Source organism: Vulpes lagopus, chromosome 6, assembly GCF_018345385.1.
Source record: "Vulpes lagopus strain Blue_001 chromosome 6, ASM1834538v1, whole genome shotgun sequence".
Classification (NCBI taxonomy): Eukaryota; Metazoa; Chordata; class Mammalia; order Carnivora; family Canidae; genus Vulpes; species Vulpes lagopus.
In genome coordinates this window covers 53,994,062-54,015,793 of record NC_054829.1, presented here as the reverse complement: position 1 = coordinate 54,015,793, position 21,732 = coordinate 53,994,062, and the positions used below count along the sequence as shown (strand labels likewise).

Below are 21,732 nucleotides of genomic sequence, written 5' to 3'. Positions count from 1 at the left end.
TATTTAATTATTCCTTGATTCTGGTGGTAGATCACTAGTGAGGAGGACTTTAAGAATATGATTTTGATAATTTTTAAAATAAAAGAAGTTGAATTCATTTTTCTTGATTTTTGTTTTTTTTTTCTTGATTTTTGAATGGAGCCAGGATTTTTCTGTCTTCATTTTTACAGCTGGAATTTTTAATAATTTTCAGATAAGTGAAATTTATTTTGGTTTCAAGCATATACAGAAGTTTGTGAGGAAGGAAAATATGAATTTCTTGGCATTTCAGTGACAAGGCTTTACATTAAACTTTTATTGTCATCTTTCTTGAATCAAGAGCAGGAAAACGCAGTCCTGAGGGGAGTTTCATTTGCATATTGCTCAACAGCTTGACGTCTTCAATTGGAACACAGCAAAGTGTACAACAGGCCACCTGATTTTTCATAGCCGAGAACGAAATGGGAAATTGAAGAGAAAGAAGAATTTCATTCCACTCCACTTATTTGGTTTAAATTCACTTCAAAAAAATATGAAATGTCTCATTCAGTTTAATTCATGCAAATGAAGCCTATAGAGGATGACAGAAATCATATGGTAAAGATTTTCCCAAATGCTCTGACTGAGAGTGAAGCAGTTTTACACCGTTTTTGAGGGGGATACCATAAAATACTGTTGAAATAGCTGGAGATTGTATTGAAAACCTTCGTAGATTGGAGGAGAGTAATAATTTAGGATTCAAATTAAAAAGAAGGTAAGTAATTCAGCAAAACATTAGAGGGCTTTCATCTCTTTAAATATTAATGTTCTTTTTCTTTACCATTTAAGTTGGAAAACGGATTATATGACTACATATTCTCTTGATAAGTGTGTACATATAAAGACAGTATCCAAATAATTTAGTTTATACAAGTCCTTTGTCTTGAAACACCCAGATAATTGAAACAAAAGAAGAATGTTGACTGTCTTTGGCTCTGTTCATTTAACTATTGTCACATTATTAGCTTATTTTTCTCTTTACATTTTTATTGCATTTTAAATAGTAAAATAACAGATGTGGCTGTTCCTTGAGGACAGTAAAATGTATGCAATTTTAGTTACTATCTTCAGTATTGTTGTTATTCTATCCCTGCATGAATTCTGTATTTCCAGTATACATGTGTTATATATTTGGTCATGAACATTCATTGACTATTCAGTTTTATTATTGCTCTGTCTTTACTTAGAGCATTTGTCTCATTTGTCTGTGGGTTTGTTGTGCTCTCTGATAGACTTTTAATAGTATAGTCTCTGAAAATGCCACTATTTAATGCAATTAATTAATTGATCTCCTAAAATTCAACTGACTTTGAATCTGTGTGTGTTTTTTTTTTTTTTTTTTACTTCTCAATAAGCCTTTGTGTTTATACATCTGAGCTTTAGTTGTGGAAAAATTTGTATTATACCTTTGAAATGCTCTTCTCTCTCATTTCTTTCTTCTCTGTTAATTATGCTATGTGTCATCTCTTGGATTTGTTAGAATATTCATCTTATTTTTTTCATCTTCTCCCCCTACTTTTCATTGTTTCATCATTCTATTTTAACTTCTTATTTTTTTCCTCATTTATTTTCAATGCTTTTATTGAATTTATCATTCTAGTTATAATATTTTAATTTGTAATAGCTCATTAGTTTGCAAATATTCATTGTTACATTATCATGTCCTTGTTTTATTTATGCAATATTACAGCTTTCAGAGTTATTCATTATAGTTTCTTCACAAGAGAATGTCTTTCTCTTTTCTCTGTATTCTTTTTTCCCTGGATTCATTTTTTATATTTTTCTTTGTGTTCTTTTTTCTTTCTTCCATGTAATATGCACTCTCTAATGGCTGCTGATTTTTAGATATCTATTCGTATTTGAGAGTGAAATATGAAAGAAATAATTAGACTCTTAGTGTTTGTAGTCAAGTTTGCCAGTACCTGGAAGTCTATTGTCTTTGGTCATTCTTCTTCTCTAGCAAATATATATCTGGTCAGCCCTGCAAAATTTGTGATGGCCAATGCAAACTGGAAATGCAGAGCTCCTTGTTAAAAAAATTAAGAACCTCAAGACCGCAATCACAGAGCTTTAAAATAAAAGTGTGATCCTTCTAAGTGTGGGTCCCCATAAGATGACAGAAGATGCATACCCATGTATCTGGCCCTATCTCTAGTTAATGTTTGCCTGAAATCCAGTGTTCTGGGAATTGCAATCCTCTGCAATTCATCCTCTGTAGTGAACAGACCTTGGTTACTTATACTTGCAGTTAATTCCCCATTTTATAGCCTTGTGCCTCACTTCTACCTTCTACGTTTTTCTTTGTTCTCTGTTTTAAAAAGCCTCTTTAATTTCTATTGAGAATAAGGACTACATTTTCTAGGGGTAGAGTGATGTGTTCTCCAGCAAAATGGCAAGAGGCTGTCTATCCTTTCTGTGTACAGACTTTCAACCCACCACTCAAATTTCAGCCTATGTCCTATATATGCATTCTGAAACCTTTAAGTCCAGGGTCCCAAGAATATTGTTTTCTTTTATATTTCTCCCTTTTAAAGACATAAGTAATAGCTTTTCCCACTCTTCTAACTACAATTCATTTTATTCCTCTATCTCCTTTCAATTTTCCAAAGCTTTGTTGGGATCTCTTGTCTTTGGTTACCTTTTCTCCTATTCCCCTTATTCCTATGATTGTATACTTGGCTTTCCTACTTTGTCTCATTTACCATGGTGTACTGTAGAATAGAGGATCCACTGTGTGTCCAACCTGCCATAAGAGTAATTATCTTCAAAATATTTTAAAATTACAAATAAATTCATAAAAATAAGGAAATTTCTTGCCTTATTAATAATCCATATAACACTAATATACATTTGATCCCTGAACAACTTGAGGGTTATGGGTGTTGACCCCTGTGCAGCTGAAAATCCCTATATAACTTTTGACTCTCTCAAAACTTAACTACTAGTAGCACAGCGTTGACCCAATGCCTTACCAATAACACAACTAATTGATTTAAACATACATTGTGTGTTATATGTATTATATTCTTACAACAAAGTAAGCTAGAAAAAATATTATTTAAAAAATCATAAGGAAGAAAAAATACACTTACAGTACTGTATTGGAAAAAAAATCTGCCTATAGGTATACTTGCACAGCTTTAACCAGTGTTTTTCATGATCAACTGTATATTAAAAATAAAACAATAATAAAAAATCATTGGACTTTGACATTTCTTTTGTTAGTATGGAAAGTAGGGTGGAATTTGGGAGAAAATTAATTTAAGGATTTAAGATTGAGAGGGATATTAAAAATTAAATTAAATGTAAGTCTTTAACCATTTCTCAAACAACATAGTTCTGTCTCAAAGTTTACACACAAAATGTATTTGTCTCCCCTATGTGAAGGAAGTAAATGAGTGAATTTTTAGAAGTCTTTCAGGTGACTAACTTTACTCCCTGGTTTCCATTAGATACTAAAAATTTATTGATGTTATGGTTCATGAGAAAATGAGGTACAACAAAAACCTTTACCAAATTTAAACATGGTAGAGAGTAAGAGGAGAAATGACATTGTTTAAGATGGTTGCTAATTTTTTTTTTTTTTTTTGCTGGTTTGCTTTTCTACGGTCTCATTAAATTCCACTTTACTCTTTTGTTTTACATAACAGAAATAGCCTTGTGTCTTGATATTTTAAAATATATTCCTCTAAAGAGATTGGAATTATTTATTTTTAAATATTACTTTGGAACATTCATTATATTGCCATTAGATTGCTGTAATATATTCCAATCAGGGATTTCTTGAAAACCACTTGGAAATGTATCACTTGGAAATTTTCACTCAACATCCAGGAATGAAGGAGAGCATTGAGTGTATTCAATTACAATATCCAGTCAGAGAGGGAGAGGGGTAGTGACTATAGTGTCTCTCATGTCAGGAATTTTTTCATCATGAAGGGAGCCCGTCACTATGTGAGAATGCTAGCTTTAATTTGTTTCAAGCCTTTTCATAGAAACCAATAGAAATATATCATCCTCATATCTAATGTATCTTTTTTTGAATACCATTCTCCTGATGCATATTTTTTTCAACAGTCTAATTCATCATGGATCTTTAGACTATTAAGAAGTGTATGTTTCAATGAATAATCTACAGTGTTCTATTCTTGATATCCTTTGATGTTAGCATTAGGACACAGCAAGGGATTAAGGGTACCAGCTGTGGTATCAGAAAGACTTGGATCTTGAGTTCTGGATTACCATTTACTAGTAAAATAAATGCGAGTAAATTATAAACTCAGCCTAAGCCAAAAGTTTTCAAAATTGTGTGCATATTGGAATTACTGGGAGTTTAAAAATATGTACTGTTGACCCTTGAACAACAGGTTTGAGCTGCATAGGTCCACTTATATCTAGATTCATTTTAATAAATACAGCACAGTGCTATAAATGTATTTATTTTCTCTTCCTTATAATTATAATATTTTGTTTTCTCTGGCTTACTTTATTGTAATGCAGTATATAAATGCATCACATTCAAAATATGTGTTAATTGACTGTTTATGTTACTGGGAAAGGTTCCAATCATTAATAGGATATTTGTAAAGTTTGGAGGGAGTCAAAAATCATATGTGGATTTTTGACTGCACAGGGATTTCAACTCCTAACCCCTGATTGTTCAAGGGTCAACTATATTCATCATCAGGATGCATTATGTGTCAAATCATTACCTTTGTTTTTGGGATCTTGACTCACAGAGCTCCCTTAGTGACTTTAATGGATAGCAAGGGCTGACAAGACAATGTTGCCTCTAAGCCTCATTCTCCTCATCTTTGAAATGGGTATAATTATAGCAACATTATTATACGATTATTTTAAGAGTTAAATGGGAAAAAATGCATGCATAGTACATATCACAATGCCTGGAGCATTATAAATAATTCATAGCTCCCACTCCCTAGCTGAACTATAAATACAGTTAAGGAAGTGACTATATCCTTCTTGTTCACTATTTTATGCATGGAACATACAAAGTATTTTTGTGGATTCAGTGAATCACTTGCACTGTCTTTAAAAAGGGGAGAGAGACATTGTAGTGTTGACTTTTGTTTAGACTCAGAGACCCTTACAACAGAAAAAAATATATATACATATTGATTAGGTTCTGCTGTAGAACAACTTCTTTTCTAAAATGATTGTCTTAGTTATTATTTCTTTCAGGCTAATATATTACCTTATCCAAACAGATACATGTATCTGCCATTGTATCTATAGAACTTTCTTTTTAATTTCCCTGTCCCTCCTCCCCTCTTGCCTTCCCTCTCTCCTTTCTTTTCACACTTCTTTTTCTTTTTTCTTTTCTCCTCCTCATTTCCTTCCTTTGCCTTCTCCCCATACTCACTTTTCTATTTCTGTCTCTATCATAGACAATCTCTCTTGGTTCCAGGATAAATTGCTTTTCTCTTAGCCTTGCCTGGCAGCACTCCATTGACTCTGCTTACTTATCACAGGCAATAATTGTGAATTTGTCTTCTGAGTTACAATACCCTCCTTCCTTGTATTTTAGTGGTACATTTTAGTAATTAACGATCCAGCTTTGTAAATGACAAAAAAAAGTACAGGTTGTAACTCCAACATTTGTATTCTTCTTCTTCCATAGAGCTGATATTAATATCACTTATTAGTTTTTTATACACTGATTTATTCTACAAAAATATTTTGGGTCATTATCATGTGTCAGGCCTTTTATTGATACTAAACAGAACAAATATACACCTGGCCTCAGAGAAAGGCATAAGCTTGTGGAAGTCTCAAGAAATAAACAATTATTGAACAGAGCAACGCATGCTGCAGGGGAAATATTAAACATCTTCCCTATACTTTGTGGAGTGCACATTGTAAGGGTCTTCATTCAGTCCTGTCTACATGGGAGGCAGGGGTGGGCTCATACCATCTGAACTGTAGTTCAAAGAAGGAAAGTAGGAGTCAACTTTGAGGAATAAGGGGCAAGGGAAATGGGACATGACTCAGCATTCTGGAGTAAAGAGATTGGTGATAAATGAAGTTGGAGAAGCTGGGGAAGCTGGGTATTAAGGAGCTTGGGCTTTATCTTTGGGACACAAGGTAACCTTTAAAAATTGCTTAAACAACTTGAATAATGCATAATAGAATTTCCTTGAAAACTCAGATTTACATGTTAGTGTAAGGGAAAGTAAGAGGAGAGCTGAAGACATAAAACAAACAACAAACAAACAAAAAAGCAGAGAAATAGGTATAATGTGATACATTTTTAAGCCAATCAGGAATAATCTCACCCTTAACATTAACTATAATAACAAAAAATGTTAAGCACTATATGCCAGGTAGTTTTCTAAGAACCATACTCATAGTAACCACCATATAGGTAGATTATATTATCATAATATGATGAAGATATGAAAAGTAATAACCATCAGTAGTTAACTGCACAGATGGGATGCCAAGCCACCTGAGGTCAAAGCTTCACTTCACTTGTTTTCCATCTGACTTTGGACTAATTGATTCATGCACATAAATGCATATACATAATCAAAAAAGTTTTTTGGGCCAGTTAGGGGTTCCTTCAACCCATACTTGCCACTTTCTTGTTCAATGGATTTTAATAAAATAGTGAAAAGAAGTTGTAAATAATAGCAAAAGAAATGATGTTCAAATCTGATTGAAGTTAAACTTTAAACCTCCATCAAAGAAACAAAAATCAAACAAAAACGAGATGAAATAAATTGTGTGCAAACGGGGACTCTGGAATTTGGAGCAGGGTAAGTAGTAGAATGACACAGGAAGAAGGGGACATAAGTAGACTGATTCCCTGATGCTGTTTGAGGAAAGGGGGGCTCATCTGAATTTCAGTTTTCATCTGAAAAGAAACTTCATAGAAAATGCCTTTTTGGAATCCTGCCTTTATTGCTTCTCAACAGTGTGACCTTGGACAGATGACCAAACTTCTCTTTTCCTCCAGCTTCCTACTCCCAGCTTACATAAACAATAGCATTGAACTCATAAGATGTTGTGAAGATTAACTGAGCTAACAAATATAAAATACTTAGGTAGTTCTGACACATAATGTCAGATATATGTTATCTATTATCATTGTTAAAACATCCTTCGGATTTCATGTATTACCATATTTGCTTAGTAGTAAATTGTGTGTATTTCTAATCTTAAACTTGTAAAACTTTAGGGCGATAAGCAAGAATTTCCTGTCATTGCTTCTGGAACTATGGTATTTTCTGCCTTGGTAAACTTAACCTATACTTTTAGTGCCAATCAAGGAGAGCTTCTAAACTGTCAGTGAGTAGTGCTCAAAATTGGGTACTATGCAGAATGAGTAGCAATTGCAATAATCATCTCTTGTCTATGGAAGATGGTGGTCATCTCTAATGGGCCCACTTGGGGGGCTAGATGATGTCAAACATGCATGCTGCAAACATAGTGCAGGAACTTAGGTTTATAATGTTAGAAACCAGCTGAATGCAGGAATTTGGAAGAAATAGCATATGAAAGGTGATTCATGTACTCCTTTATCTAACATGAAATGTAAAATGAATGCTAGTTTGTTTTGTTTGTTGTTGTTTCCTGGGGAAAGAAAGACTTCTGGGTAAAATGATTACAATATGACAAAAAGTTCAGACATATTTTTCAGAGGCTAAGAGATGTGCTTGGGAAGGAAGAATTTGGACTACACACTGAACACCCTTGGGGGAAGATGAAAAGAATCAAATGCCTTAGAGATTGAGATACACAGCTGGATAATGTAGAGATAGATCCTTTAAGTTGGAACATGGGGTGAAAGTTGGGAAGGCTTTTGCATCTGTGTTGGACTGGTTACTGAATTTGGAACAAGTTTTCTGCAGGGCAAAAATTTCTATGGAAGCATAAGTTTTTCAGCACCCAGCGGGGAAAGGATAAAAGAACTTGCAGTTTCCTGAGATTAGATTTTTTTTTTGCCAGTATTGTGGCCTGTACTGGAAATACATGGCACAAAATCAAAAATCAAACATTGCTGATTTACATGAGCAGCCCAGGGCCAGGGAAATGGTAGCCAACTTAAACACAGAAGTAGCCTAATCTTATTCAAATTTCCGTGTAGGAGAAGCAAGTTGAGAGAAAAAACAGCACGGCACAAAACAAAAGAATAAGATTGTGTGGTTGTGGTGAGGTCTCATATTTGCATCTTCATGCATAGGTTAGATGTTAAGAGATGATTTGAAGTAATTGTAGTCCTGGTAAAGACAGTAGGTATATGAAAATTATGAGTTTCAGATTGGAGTGGAGTTAGGTGTAGGACTCAGTAAGTTACCACCTGTGTTAACCACTTTCTTCTAATTTAGGTAGAATTAGTATATTCTCTGGAGTCCACCCAAAAAGAAATCCATTCTTATTGTGAAAAAGAACAAAAAAAAGAAGGAAAGAAAAGAATATCCGCAGAGCTATGGAACTGGGAAATTGACAAAGGCTCCAGATGAAAGCCAGTAGAAGTCCAGGAAATGAGGCTAAACACTGAATCCGAGCTGTGTCAGAAGTTGCAGGCACTTTTAAGAAGACTGACAAAGTCTTAGTAAAGATGCATGAGTAGGAATTATGGGTAATTAATGCCAAGTACTACTGGATACTGAATAACAAGTTAACATCACTTTTAGCCATTGAAGTGGTGGTTGATCTATGAATCAGGCCATAATTCATAAGGTTTTAATCCTTTATACTGACTACAAACAGATTCCAATAACCTGGGAAACAGTGTGCTGAAACTGGATTTTTGCAGAAGAGACAAGAGGCTACCTAATAATGCTACTTCTGCAAATGGATGTCCAGAATTGAAAGGTGTAACTGAGTAAGTGTTCTATTTGAAATCAAAATTTGTTTTTCATGTTGCATGCTATTGTTGCCTATAGGATGGTAATATTATTACATACTTGCTAAGAGTGCAAAACGTCAGGAAGCACTGGACCCAGATTCTGAGACATTTAAGGCAGATTTGATTTTAATAATTCCTGAGCCTAAAGTATTTTTTAAAGGATAGTTACAAGATAGGAATATTTTTCTATCTTTACAAGTGAGACATGCATGATCTGCTTAAAAAGGAAATAGTGCTTAATAGAGTAAAAATAACCCAGAACTTTTGGGAGTGCTGTAGAATGATCACTTTCTCCAAGATCAATTTTTCTAAGGACAGCATAATAAAGAACTTTTAATTAATGCCATTAGCTTCTAGTCTGGCAGGTATTATGGGTCACTGAATGAAGGAACACATCATAAATCTTGGAAAATTAGAATATATGTGGGTAAGAGAACACTGAAAACAGATGAAAGTGATGACTGCATCGTTATAAACCCAAGGTGCACCAGACTGCCTGCAGCATGAATGGTTTCAGCTTCAGATTTAAAGAGCAGGTATAACTAGAGAGCCATCAAGAAGACAGGGCCTCTTTTCAGCAACCATTACCTGTGTAGGGCCAATGGCAGAGTATGGTTCTCAAAATTAACATGCACAAAACTGAATTTTTGATATTCCCTCCCAAAATGACTCCTTCTATATCTTTGTATCTGCGACACACCTCTGTCCCATTTGTTCATTTGTTCAGGTCAAAACTTTAGACTCATTCTTGACTCCTCAGTTTTCTCTCATACCCCATTCTATTAACAAAAACTATTAGATCTCTCTTCAAACTGTACTGAAAGTTGGATGACTTCTTACCACAAGCCTTCTTACCCTCTGATCCATGCCACAACCATCTTATGCCTTATTCCAGTACCTTTCTACATGGTCTTCATTGTTCCATCTCTAAACATAGTGGTATTCATTAGGACCTTTTTTTTTTAATTTTTATTTATTTATGATAGTCACAGAGAGATAGAGAGAGAGGCAGAGACATAGGCAGAGGGAGAAGCAGGCTCCATGCACCGGGAGCCCGATGTGGGATTCGATCCCAGGTCTCCAGGATCGCGCCCTGGGCCAAAGGCAGGCGCCAAACCGCTGCGCCACCCAGGGATCCCAGGACCTTTTGTTAATGTCACTTTTCTCACACTGGCCATATAATAAAAATCTACTCCCCTCCCCCACTTAAACTTCTGTTTTGCTCATGTGACTTGATGGGCCAATGAAATGTATAAGAATGTACATGTATCCTTTCTGGGCAGTAGCATTAAGAACCAGTGTGATTAATGGAATTTACATAATCCATTCACTATGGTTCCTATTATAAACCCCCCAACCTTGCCGACTATGAGTAAATCTGTAGGATGAGAGAAAAATCAGTTTTCTTGCTTCAAGCCTCTGAGACTTTCAGGGTGCAACCAGTTTAACTTCACCTATCCTAACTGATAAATTGTTCCAGGAGATGCCAGAACAGGAACAAAACCCAAAAATATTTGGCATTGGTTATGGCATTGTGTGGTAGGTGTCAAGGAAATATTATTGGAGGCCAGATGGATGGTAATCCATGTTATATAGTGGGAAAATTCTAACCTATGGTCACATGGAAAGCAAGTATTTTACCCATTGAGCTTGTAGCTTTACGCAAGAGAATAAGTGAACATCAACAACTAGTTTCTTACTTTCGACTTCATTTTGACATGTACAACAGGAAAAAGATAAAACAATTGGTTGGCTTGCAAGAAAGAATGAAAGAGATTAAAGAGAGTTCTGAAATGTGGGATTTGGCAGAATAAAGTTGCAATTGACTTCTAATTCCAGATAGTAAAAAGAAAGCTGTTAAGGCTTTTAAAAAACAAAAGGCTAAAATTCAGCCTGGCAGCAGCAAGGGCCAAAACAAAAGAATGGCCATCAGCCACCTGTTAAAGTCTCTCAGTGAATGAATTCTTTAAGTCTTTTCAGTTGCACCATAAGGTCTAGAGAAAAATACTAGGGATGGGCCTCTCCCAGGATATCTGTTAAGTTTATACTCACAATAAAGTCTGGAGAGCAGGGCACATCTCCAAAACAACTTAAGTAGGATTATTGGTACATGAAGATGACTGTAAATATTAGGAATTAATTAGGTGACTGTAACTTTGCAATAATTGTACTGTTGAAAACCCCACGAGCCTGTGAAATTATGACTATTAAAGATTTAAAATATAGTTCCCAGACCCCAAATCTTATGGTGGTAAAGAAGATTTAGCAAGCTGCTCAGCTTGCTAAATGGACAACATTTTCTTATATCCATTTCAGATGTATATACTGAGGATAAGGTACACAGGTCAGAGCCCAGAACCCTTGAGAACTGCAAACTTGAGCACTATTCTCAGGTAGCTAACCCTCACAGTGGCCACTCAGTGGGAATGGGGAATTTCTATGGTTCAGTGACTTCTAAGTGCTTCCTCCCCATGTCCATTCTTCCTATTCCTTACCAGAAATATTTATTCAAGTGATTCTATTCTTGTTCTGTGAATCCAATGGGAATAGGATAGAGGGGTAGATGGTAGAGCATTTTTGTGTATTTATTTCTTTTTAAATTTCTAGGCCTTTAGAACAAGAAGTGGCACATCTGGACTTTAATAGATATATTTACTTCTGCTCTTAAATCATAATATTATTAGACAGAATTCTTGAACTTTCTTGGGGAGTGTTAGGAGGTTATTTTACATGTGGGGAAGGGAGCAAACTAAGTATTTGTGATCATCAGGGAAGCGTGTTAGGATGTTTGAAAATGTCTGTTCTGCTTTGGACAAATTGTAGATTGAAATTCTTTACCCAATTCAAAGCAGTCAGGTTATATGATTTTCATGAGCCAGTGAAATGTGAGCAGAAGTGATAGTAGAACTCAGTAGCAGAAGCTTAAAGAGTCAATATATGGTTTGTCGTGCCTTTGTCTTTATACTTTGGTTATGAAAACAAGTCCATTGGTCTGGGTCTTTGAGTAATTGCAATGGACATAATCTTCTTTTTGACCAAGATTATAGATATAGGACAAATGAGAACTAGTTTTAGGTTGCAAATTATTTGTTTTCAGGATATTTATCACTTGTTATAACTTGGCCTATCCTAATTACTACAAACCCAAATTCTACCAACAAGGCAGAACATAGAATGATCATATTAAAGCCTCATATTATTCACTCCTCTTCATGTACCTCTCCAGTGGCTCAGAGTAAGACAGTCCTAATATGAATTTTCTTCCTTCTAACTTTCTGGCCTAATTTTCTTTGACTCTCCATTTCATTCTTTCTACTGTAGCCACACATTAGTGACCTTGTTCTTCTTAGAACATGGTAGCCACATTCACCCTTTCGTTTGCTATTTCTTCCGCCTAGAACACTCTTAACCCAATTATACACTTGATTTTCTCTCACTTCTTATTACTTTATCTCTAATACTTTCCTGGCCACCCTTTATAAAACAAAGCAATAGCCCCTGCTCTTCCATTTCCATCTTCATTTGTTTCCCTTTCCTTTAAAACACTTGACACTCATTGGCATATTGTATGTTTACTAATATACCTCTCCCTACCTTTTCCACATATTGTGCACATACTAGAAACTAAGTTCCTTGATAGAAAAGGCATTGTTTTGTTTGTTGCTGTATCTCCAGTTCCCAAGACACTATGTAACTGACAGCAGTCAATAAGTACTAAATGAATGAAAACCAAAAGAGATAAATTAGAGATGTGTCTTTTTTTGGAGGAGCTTGTGTAATTGGACAATATAATTTTCTTTGGAAGGAAGTAGGAACATTGAAGGAAAGAAAGAAAATCCATATTATGGTTCTGGTCATCTAGAGAAGGCAGAATGAAACTGACACTTATGTACTATAGTTGACTATCTTCCATTAAAATATGTGAAAATAATTATTTACCAATTAGGGATATACATAAAAACAAACAATTTTTCTGTCTTCAGTCCCTGCAATTGGGAGAGCTAAGAGAGTGAAGAGACACTGGATGAGTTAATACACATTTGTATACAGCTGCCAAAGCCTTTACACTCTGAGGTGCCAGATTAGAAGGCTTAGAAGAGGAGCTATATCTAAGAATTTAGGAGAAAATAAGACTATGGCATTTGTTGTTAACAAGATAATTGTTGATTGACCTATCTATAAACTTTACTTTTTTTATTCAAAGCCTTTCAAAAATACATATAATAAGTATATGTATGGGGTAACTTTTTCTTTTTCTTTTTATTTAAATTCAAGTTAGTCAACATAAAATATATTATTAGTTTCAAGATAAGATCTCTTTTCTAAGTGGATTGATTGTAAGTCTCTAGCATGTATTTTCCATATCCTAAGGGATAACAATATGTTGTCTCTTTAGTGAACTAAAATTTTAGTCATTATTTGTCATACTTGAAATCTATGGATGTTGATTTTCTATTGCTCACATTTCAGATCACTGACTTCTTATCTGGTGAATAGATGTGAACTACCGTGGATGTAAGAATCACAGTCTCTCCTAAAAGAGAAAGGTAAGGCTCAGGCCCACTCCAAAATTTTTGGGGCTCATGGCAAGAGTACAAATGGAGGCCCAAATAATAATGTATTGATATTAAAATTTACCAATCAAGCAAAATATAAACTACATTCTTTATTCTGTGCTAGAATGACACCTTGCCCCCTTCAAATCCCACACCTAGCTCCATATTGTGGAAGGAAGGCCCTCTTGTATTTTTATGGATACTTTAACCTTAAATACCTAATCTCTGTATTCAAACCCTATAAACTTCTGATCCTTTGGCTATCTCTTGGGACTAGGAATACACATACATCTTTTTGGAAGGAAGATCCAGGGGAGAGGCCAGAACAGGTCCTAGAAACAAAGTTTGAGTAATTTGTCCAATAATTCTGAGACCTTTGGTATACGTAGTCTAGACATGGGGAGTATATTTTCAGGTTGGATATATCTCTTGACCTTGCAACCATTTTTTTCCTCTGGAAACGGGGGTGGAAAGTTGGTCAGAGAAAGTCCAAAATGAGACTTTCTATACTGCAGAACCTGGAATAGTTGCTTCTCTTGCTCACATTTAAAGGCAGTGTTGAACTGCTAAGGTTGACATCTAGAGGCTCTTCCACAGGATAAGACATATCAACACAAGCTTGTGTGTTTTATAACCCTAAACCCCTACTGAGCATGTAGCTCAGTGGGATTATTCAAAGCTGCAGACAGTAGTAGAAAGCAAAAATTAGGTCTTTAAGAGGGTAATATAAACTTTGACTAAAGACTGTTCTTTTTAGGAAGAGTAGAACATTTAATTTATTTAATGAAGTATTTTATGGAGCAATTTGGAACCTCATAAAGGTGCAGTTAAAGCAATTGGTGCTGATTCAAAGAATATTCCTTGCATAATGACTTTGGATCCTTGGGGAGAGAAGGAGGCTATCATTATATAGAGTGTAGTGTTCTTGGCCCATGGTGATGGCCCATGGTCAGCAAACAGTTTTAGTTGTACAGGAACTATCCAATGCAAACTATTGCACATCATAGTGTTCTATCTACATATGCTGCAGATCTGCCTATAAATCTCTGAAATTAATATGCATTAACTTTTGTTCATTAAAACTAGATATTTTGATGCTGGGTAATTTACTGGTATTAAAAAATAATTGCATCTCTGTATGCCTGAAATCCTCCAGAGTAGCAGGACTGCTTGTGAGAAAAGTGTTCCTCTTAAAGATACAGTCTGACTCAAGAGGAGATATCGACTATTGATTGCTATGGAAAATATTAAGAAGTGTTTTGGACTACTTCCAATCATCCAATTGAAGGACCATCCAACACAAAAGATTATCAAAGCTTTGTTAAACATGTAAAGAATTTTCCTCTTAAAATAGGCAGTGAAATTACTGGATTGCTTGCTCCAGCAATTCTCAAATTTTGGATCAGAGGAATCTCTTGAAAATTATTGTGGACCCCAAAGAGATTTGGCTATGTGAGTTATATCTATTGATATTCACCATATTTAAAATTAAAATTTATGATTTAAAATATATAATATTTATTAAAATTACATGAATATATATGCAACAGATAGTTTATAAAATATAACTATATCTTTCCAAAAAAAATAGAAGCTGGCATTATTGAGGCACCTGGGTGGCTTAGTTGCTTAAATGTCCAACTCCTGATTTTGGCTCAGGTCATAATTTCAGAGTTGTGGGATTGAGCCCTGCATCAGACTCTGTGCTGGGTGCGGAGCCTGCTTAAGATTCTCGCTTTCAAAAAAAAAAAAAAGATTCTCTCTTTCCCTCTCTCCCCTACTCACATGCTCTCTCTCAGTCTGAAAAAGAAAGAAAAAACTAGCATTATTTTGAATTTTTCTATTTTTTTTTACTGCATTGAAAAGCACAAAGTTTGATTAGCAAGTTAAGTTTGGCAGTATTGTTCTATTCCTTACTTTTCCTTCTTTCTGCTCCCTCTCCCCCACATTCGAGACAGTGTTAGCTTTTGATTGTCCTCCCTTTGAGTAAACAACAAGAGTACAGATATGAAATTCCCATTGTTTGCTGCCCTGATGAACATCTGAACAGATGTTGGGCAGGCAGCATGCACTGCATGATAGGAAGGAAATACGACCCTTGGAAATGGTACTAAGAGCTCCCAATGTTGGGGCATACTACAACACTTTGATAGATATAAATTAGGAGTTAAATGTGTAGCCAAGATAGTAACTTCCTTGTTAGGTATACCAAAGGATTATATATGGATTATATATGTTATTATATATATATATTTATTTTAATATTTTAAAATTTATTTATTTGAGAGAGAACAGAGTGAGTGAGAGAGAATATGAGTGAGAAGGAAGGGCATAAGGAGAAGAAGCAGCAGGCTCCCTGTCAAGTGAGCTGATGTGGGGTTCTGTCCCAGGACCCTGGGATCATGACCTGAGCCAAAGGCAGATGCCTAACTGACTGAACCACTCAGGTGCCCCTGGGTTATATACTTTAATGTGTGAAAATGATTACCTGTAAGATTGCCACTTTTCTTATTTGAAGTAAAGAACAGACATTGGTTATTTTATCATATAGGCCTTAAAACATGGCACAGCACTTGCTAATATATTTGATATGCTTTCTTTTTTGGATGCCTTGCTTTTAATGCTTTGATAATTTAGTTTGTATAAACATAAATTGCTCTTCAAATACTTCTAAAAATACTTTATGTTAGAAATATTTTCTCATAATCATTTCTTTCACTATGTTATCAGGTGGTATTATGAGTGATTATATCTCCGGGTAAACTCTGAGAGGGTAGGATGCTAGCACAGAGCTTGACACATAGTATGCCTTCATAGTGTTGCTTATATATTTAGGCCTCTTAAAGTAGTAGTAGCTGAAGGCTAGCCCCACTGTTTCTGACTCATTGACTCATTACTCATTTTGGTTTTCCCTTTCTGGCCCTTCTTTCTACAAGTGTAGATGCTCAGTTCAGTATCTCTTGCTCACTCCTTCCCCACATAAATCTTAGATATTTTGAAAATTATTGAGGACCTTATCAGCAGTGACTTGTGGTATTTCAAGCCCTAATGCTCTTTTAGCTATGCACACTTAGGCAAGTATTAAGGTCTAATTCTTTTACCTCAACTGAATCTAAACCCAGCTATAAAATTTATCATATTTTAATCTGTTTGCATTATTATATTATCACACCATATAATAATTCTCATTTTATTATATTGGCTATTTTTATTTCTTTTTTTATTATTTTAAAAAAACTTTATTTGAGAGAGTAAGAGTTCATGAGCAGGGGGAGAAGCAGACGGAGGAAGAGAGGGAAGTAGGAGAGGGAGAAGCAAACTTCCCACCGAGCCAGGAGCCAGACTCAGTGCTTGATCCCAAGACCCTGAGACCCTGACCTGAGCAGAAGGCAGACACTTAACTGACTGAGATACCCAGGCAGCCCTTGTTTGCTATTTTTGTAGGGGAAAAAATAAGCATCTTAAACAATTATTTCTGATTGATTAATTAGTAGGCACTGTATATTTATAATTTATTTTCATAATTTACATGGTACAATTGCATCTGTTATTAAAGAAGATATATCACATCCCAGCAACATGTTTTGTTGTCAAAGCTTCAACACCAGAATATTAGACACAATAAAGAAAATAAAGAAAATATGTATCAGCACTTTAGAAGGAGGTAGAAGAATGTTTAAAAATCATAGAAAAAAAAATGATCTTTGTCCAAAGGAGAAGAAGGAAAGATCCCTACAGCTTGACTAGCAAAACAAAAAAGTATGAAAGGTATGAGAAATTCTCTATGAAGTTTATTTTCCAGACACATCTATGTAAGATAGATAGGGTAGGGAATGTCCTGGAATTTAAAGAGGTTGTAACTTAGGCCCTTTGGCATCTGTGGTGGCTGGGATGGTCTTTCTGAAGCCCAAGCTAGGCTGTTTCCTGGTGTGTGTCTATTGGCTTGAAATACCTTGGAAGAACCCTTTTTAATGCCTTCCTCTGGCTGTCAGGAATGCTTAAAAGGTTTCTATCAGACTTACCGCTCAGAGATGAAACATTTGAAGTGCACTGTCTGGTTTAGGTAATACATTGGCAGCAACTATTTTATTTCAAAGAAAATCCATCAATTAACAAGTGAACATGACAGATAGAGTGACAGTGTTTCTCTGTGTTCAAAAGAGGTAGCTAAAGAAAAGGGAACACTGGGTATCTGAAGAGGAAAAATCACCCCTGGGGAAGAAAAAAAGAGCCCCCTGAGAATGCAAAAGCTCACAAAATAGATCTGTCAGATCCTTTCAGACTCTGATGAAAGACACAGTGCTTGATATTAGGAAGACTCTGGGCAAAACAATTCTTCACCTTAGATGAATTCTAAGCCCAACTAAAGACAGAGATTACCATGAAAGGAAAAAGGAACCAAGAGTTGGAAAAGATCAGTGCAATGCAGAATAATTTTGCCTACTCCATAATTTGCTTAGGATGAGACTTACCTACCTCCAGTCGGTGCTGACACAATAAAATCCAAGCATTAAGATAGTTTTTAATTTGAATCTGTGGAGGCATGCTATCAAATGCCATTACATTTTAGCAAGACCAGCATGAACGTTAATATGTTTGCTCTCAGAAAATGTGTCCTAGGGATCCCTGGGTGGCGCAGCGGTTTGGCGCCTGCCTTTGGCCCAGGGCGCAATCCTGGAGACCCGGGATCGAATCCCACATCGGGCTCCCGGTGCATGGAGCCTGCTTCTTCCTCCGCCTGTGTCTCTGCCTCTCTCTCTCTCTCTGTGACTATCATAAATTAAAAAAAAAAGAAAAAAAAAAAAAGAAAATGTGTCCTAAAATTTTAATATAATTTAACTAGCATTAATATGTGCCTTCTGTGTATAGCACTATGTAGGTGCTATTGGCAATGCATTGATAGAAGACAAAGAACTTGCCTTCATAGAAGTTCTAATCGAGTAGGACAGCTATGGTATACAGGCAATGTGTATGTATTTAAGTGGGCAACACTTTTATTCCTAGAGCTGTATATTTTTATAATCAGTAGACTCCTAAGCATATAATTAATTGAAGTAGGAATCTTGCAAATTATTTTTTTAAAGATTTTATTCATTCATTTGACAGAGAGAGAGCACAAGTAGGGGAGCAGCAGGCAGAAGGGGAGGGAGAAGCAGGCTCCCTGCTGAGCAAGGAGTTCAATGTGGGGTCTGGATCCTAGGACCCTGGGATTATGACCTGTGCCAAAGTTAGACGTTTAACTGACTGGGCTATCCAGGTGTCCTGCAAATTGATTTGTTAGTATCTCTTACTTAATATTTCAGAAAACATATTGTATTAAAAGCATGTGTTTAGTGATTATCTACTTTTAATTAAAACAAAAATGAAAAGTTTTTGTTTTGGGTTTTTTTTTCTATAAAGAACAGAGAAATTTTATAATGACATTAATTTATTAAAACCCCAATCTAAGGCAGGCAACTTCCAAGACTCCTTAGTGGTCCTTCTCCCCTACTGTTCATAGCATTGTGTAGTCCCCACCACTTTGGATAGTTCTCTCCTGTTAGCTAACTAATGGAATATTGAAGAAATGAAAGTGGATTTCTGAGGCAAGTTCAAAATAGCCCTTGTGGCTTCTGCCTTGCTGTCTTGTGGACCATGGGCTCTGAATAAAGTCAATTGTTATATTGTGAAAACACTCAAGTAGCCCAGCAGAAAAGGCCACATGGTAGTAACTTATGTTTCTCCAGGACAGCCAGAACCAACTTACTAGCCATTTTAGTAAGCCATTTTAGAAGTGGATTCTTCAGCCCCAAACAAGGATTTCACATGAATGTAGTTCAGGCTTGTCTGTATCTTGACAACTTGTTAAAAACTAGACTATTGGTCCAAAATCAAAATGGAGTTCCTTATGTTAAGTCCCACATCACCAAACAAAGACTTAAGCACAAGTTTGGCTTTCTCAGGAATGGGAGTCCTACACCAGGTAATCAGGAATCCCCTGATCAGTATTACTTAGGTCATCTGCCTGATAAATCCCTGCCATTCCCTAAAGGAAAGTAACCTCGTTACAGTTAGCCCACTTTTTTGGCTAGTATAACTTCCTGTGCCTGTTCCTTTCTGCCTATGTAAGTTTTTCATTTTGTACAGCTCTTAGAGCTCCTTTCTATTTGTTAGATTGAATATTGTCCATTCCAATTGATTTTTTGCTCAAATAAACTCTAAAAATTTTAAATATTTTATCTTTTAATAAACTTCAGCAGAGAACCTGTGCCAGCAACACTCCGCTAAGCTCTAATGTAATTCCTGTCCCAGAGAAACTGTGTAATGAGAAAGGTTTATAGTTGTATTAAAGCACATAAGTTGGGGGGAGGGTCATTTTTATATGTAGCAGTTGATAACTAATACCATAGCCTTTAAGTATTCTTTTCAATCTTAAAATCAATGCAGACTTTCATTTCGACTTCATGTGAAATACTTGGTTATATTAGAGTATCAGCTTGTTTCTTTATGCGTTCAACCTGGTTGTCTCTAATCAAGCAGAAGTGTGATGCTGCAAATACCTTTTCTTTTGCTTCAGGAGTAGCAAGTAGGCCTTCTTGTCAACTGTTTCAACCTCTTTAATAGCTGGTGAAAGTGTTGCTGTCAGCTATGGTTGTTTTCTTTAAACTAACACTAATTCAGTATAAGCAAAACACTTTCCTCTTAAATAGTTAAGCTTCTCAGACTCAGTGAAATCTATTTTCCTTTTATCCATTCTTTGCTCAAAACATAATGCATAATAAAGCAATACATATCCTTGATTACTATAAAATGAAAGTGATGGAAGAGCATATCTGCCTGTAATAAAAACATCAAAAGCAATTTAGCTGCCCAACAAATGTAATTTTAACAGGGCAGGGTATATTATGTTTGCAGAAGATATGTGAGAATATTTTATTTTCAAAGAGTCAATGTTGCCTTTTTAAAGGGATATTTTCTATATTTCAAATGTAATAGTATAATTGAGATGAACAATACCATTTTAATATTCTTATAAGTCTATCCCGATATTGACCTTCTAAAGCTCGACTACCTCCAATCTAATCTCCAAATTTATGCAACCTGCCTACAAACCAGAATATAAATTCATATTAATTTATAAATATATAAATTTTTTGAAAATCCAATATTAGTCATGTACTTTTTCTTATGGATAAAGTATTTAATTTTGTATTACTTTAAAATAGTTGAAACATTTTTTTTGCGTGTGTAACTTTTATTTTACTTGGTTTAGGAGATTTTGAAATTTTACTTGCTGCTCTGAGCTCATTTAAGCTTGGAAATGATGGAGCAATTTTAATTTATAATATGCCTAAGTAAATTTTAATATTATCTTCCCTTGAATATATTTCAGCAAATGCAGTGTATTTTAATTGGTATAAACACCAGCAACAATTCCAGCAATAATAATACAAAATATATAGAACAGTATTCAAGATTTAACCTATATAGTTAACCAACTTCACAAACATAGTCTATGATTTAATGGCTACAAGTGCTAAATCAAATATAACTAAGGCTGTTGCCTGGAGATTTTACCAAAAGCCTTCTTAGAATATTCTCTTGTTTAAGGCAACGTTGTTCCTTTTTTATTCAAATTATCCACATTTACTTAATTCCTTTAGTTTGCATGTGTAGATATGGTCTTAATACATAATGTTGATGATGGTAAAAATATAATTTGGTCCCACTGAATCTAATGAAGTGAGGGTATTATGCTCTATTATTCTCCAAAAGATTCATTTATGTGCATTGCACTCTGGTCTAAAAAATAAATCTTGCAGTTCAAATTGCCATATGCTCAGAATTTTAGCACAGGTGAGAGCACAGTAAGACCAGCTGCTATTGCTCTAGATAATGATATCATGTAAACAAGAGAAAATATCTTTTGAAAATGAATACATATTACTCTTTCAGTTTAGAAACAGAGACATTGGAAAAAAATAAATACAGATATTCTTAACACTATTTTATTATCCTTGTCTAAGTTTAGAAAAACAGTTTTTCTCTGGCTTCTGTTGGTTGATTGGTTTGGCTTTCAAAAATTACTTCCTTTTTAATAAAACATAGGTTATATAATTGATATATGTATATGCATGTGATTTTAAAATAACAGTACCCACACTAAAGTTACAAATATATGGGGCACCTGGGTGGCTCATTGAGTGCATTAAGCGTCTGCCTTTGGCTCAGGTCATGATCCCAGAGTCCTGGGAGTCTGTGTACAGCTCCTTGCTCAGGGGAGAAGTCTACTCCTCCTTCTCC

The 21,732-nt window shown here is 35.2% G+C and overlaps 1 long non-coding RNA gene across 1 annotated transcript in view; it reads left to right on the top strand.

Moving 5' to 3' along the window:
* Positions 1-653: 653 nt before the first annotated feature.
* Positions 654-21,732, top strand: part of LOC121492959 — a 44,784-nt gene continuing 23,705 nt past the window's right edge. The window contains exons 1-3 of the long non-coding RNA XR_005988352.1: positions 654-733; positions 8,755-8,869; positions 13,364-13,440. This is a non-coding gene — a long non-coding RNA (uncharacterized LOC121492959). The remainder of the gene's footprint in view (positions 734-8,754; positions 8,870-13,363; positions 13,441-21,732) is intronic.